We start from the raw sequence: 2,270 nt of genomic DNA, 5'->3' as shown, positions 1-2,270 counted from the left end.
GCTTTTCAATATGCTATCTAGGTTGGTCATAACTTTCCTTCCAAGGAGTAAGTGTCTTTTAATTTCATGGCTGCAGTCACCATCTGTAGTGATTTTGGAGCCCAAAATAATAAAGTCTCTCACTGTTTCCACTGTTTCCCCATCTATTTCCCATGAAGTGATGGGACCAGATGCCATGATCTTTGTTTTCTGAATGTTGAGCTTTAAGCCAACTTTTTCACTCTCCTCTTTCACTTTCATCAAGAGGCTTTTTAGTTCCTCTTCACTTTCTGCTGCTTTACAGGAAGAAAAATATAACACTGCATTTTTTAAATCCTATTTTTAGCTTAGCAAGATACTTATGCTAAGTAAAAGAATATGTATACAACTTGTGGATTGAAGATTATCCCTATTTGTAAATAAACACACACACATACACATTTATATAAGAAAAGCATAAGGAAACTGCACCAAAGTTTTGTTGTTGTTCAGTCACTCAGTCATATCCGACTCTTTGCAACCCCATGGACTGCAGCATGCCAGCCTTCCCTGTCCTTCACCATCTCCTGTAGTTTGCACTAAAGTATTATTACATGGATTAATCACAGCTTATCTTCATTTTCTATCCTTTCCCTTCTACTTTCCAAATTTTCTGTAATTCACCTGTATTATTTTAATCATCAGAAAAAATGAGTATTCTTACTTTGAAGTCTTTTATTTCACAAATTAAAAAAAAAAAATAGGAAAGGCAAGCTTCCAAAAGTTCAGACACTTCATTTAAGCACCTATTCTATATACAAAAACCTTCTTCACAGCCTTAGAAGCCAGAAATTTTTGAAGAACCACAGTGAAAGCTGAGTCAATATTCTTCAGAGAATGGATACTCACTCAGGGTGACCAACACCACTGGAAGAGAAAGAGGTGGATTCGTTTATTAATTCTGTTATGTTGTCGAAGAGAGGCTTTATCTGGAAGCAGTATGAATGGGCTAAAAACTCTAAATTTACAACCATGTCCTGCCATCTCCCCCGACAAGCACACATGCAGGTAACTGCTCCATGTGCACACGGCACCTACATGTCCAGTCCCAACATTCTATGTCATATTCACTCCACAGTGACAGGTAGTTTGACTCAGGTTACAATTTATAAGGAGGTGCAAGACCTAAGGCTAACTGTGGAGATCGTTTCAGCCCCAAGTAGAAGTTTTGACCCTAGATGATGAGAAGGATCACAGTTATGGAATTTGCTGCTCTTTTTCATGCATCCATTCCAAAAAAAAAAAAAATTCAGCACCCCTAAAATACAGGGTGTCTCCAGTAAGGAACTTCTAATCTATTGAAGAGATACCACATACATTTGAATTATAATACAACATAAATGGGATTATTATTTTCTTAATTTATAGTTTAGTAAAACACTGGTTATTCAGTAATCTGCATTACTAAAATGAAGATTTAAATTGCAAACTAAATCATTTTATTACTAATTCTTGTTCCCTCTTCTCTGAATATGTTTTCTGCAGGCAGTTTAAAATCAAACACCTGGAAGGAAGGAAGAATCATATTAACCTCTCCCCCAAGGAGCTGGCCTTCCCCTGGGGACTGGAGGACTTTCCAGCTGGATGGAGACAAGAGGAGAGGACAGGGAAGCCATGTCTGTCCTCAGCTTCCAGCTGAACCAGCCTGGGACCCTCTGCTGAGTTCTCACCTCTCCTTCCCACAACTTCTCTTTCTCTGTCCACATAAGCAAAGAAAAGCTTGCCATGCATCAATCCCAAACATTTCTAAGGGAATTGCTTTAGACAGAAAAATTCTTTTTTTCCAGATAAAGAGATAGTTGGACCATCTGGACAGTCTACCTGCACTTGATCAAACTTTACACAGGTTTTTCCTTCCACATGTCCCTCTAGAATTTGGCACAGCCTTGAACTTAAGCAAGTTGGTGGGGAGAGCAACCTCCCTGTCAGGCCCCTCCAATGCTCTGCTGACCTCAGGAAAGAGCTCTCCCTGATCAGTCACAGCCCCTGCTTCTCCCACCCCAACACCCTTCCCCTTCTAGCTGTGTTCACCCTTCCCTAGAAAAGTCTTTCCACTGATTTCTGAGATGCCTCTGTCTCAGCCATCACCTCCTCCTAGAAGAACCTGCTCTATTCCCACCTGGTTTCCATCAGCACTGTGAATACTTATCCTAAAAGCCTGAGCTCCAGCCCATATTCTTTACAATGCTTATAACCTTGCCAGGTGAGGTTAATCGCTTTCTCTTGTGTGCCCTCACATTATTATAGCCCCT

The 2,270-nt window shown here is 40.2% G+C and overlaps 1 protein-coding gene across 1 annotated transcript in view; it reads right to left on the bottom strand.

Annotated features, from left to right (window-relative positions):
• Positions 1 to 1,038, bottom strand: part of LOC104985980 (prostaglandin F synthase 1-like) — a 22,520-nt gene extending 21,482 nt beyond the window's left edge. The window contains exon 1 of the mRNA XM_010836379.1: positions 868 to 1,038. The gene's annotated coding sequence lies outside the window, so the exon portion shown is untranslated. The remainder of the gene's footprint in view (positions 1 to 867) is intronic.
• Between the last annotated feature and the right edge of the window lie 1,232 nt (positions 1,039 to 2,270).

The sequence above is a fragment of the Bison bison genome, unplaced genomic scaffold, assembly GCF_000754665.1.
Source record: "Bison bison bison isolate TAMUID 2011002044 unplaced genomic scaffold, Bison_UMD1.0 scf7180017864063, whole genome shotgun sequence".
NCBI lineage: Eukaryota > Metazoa > Chordata > Mammalia > Artiodactyla > Bovidae > Bison > Bison bison.
This window is presented reverse-complemented; position numbering and strand designations above follow the sequence as displayed.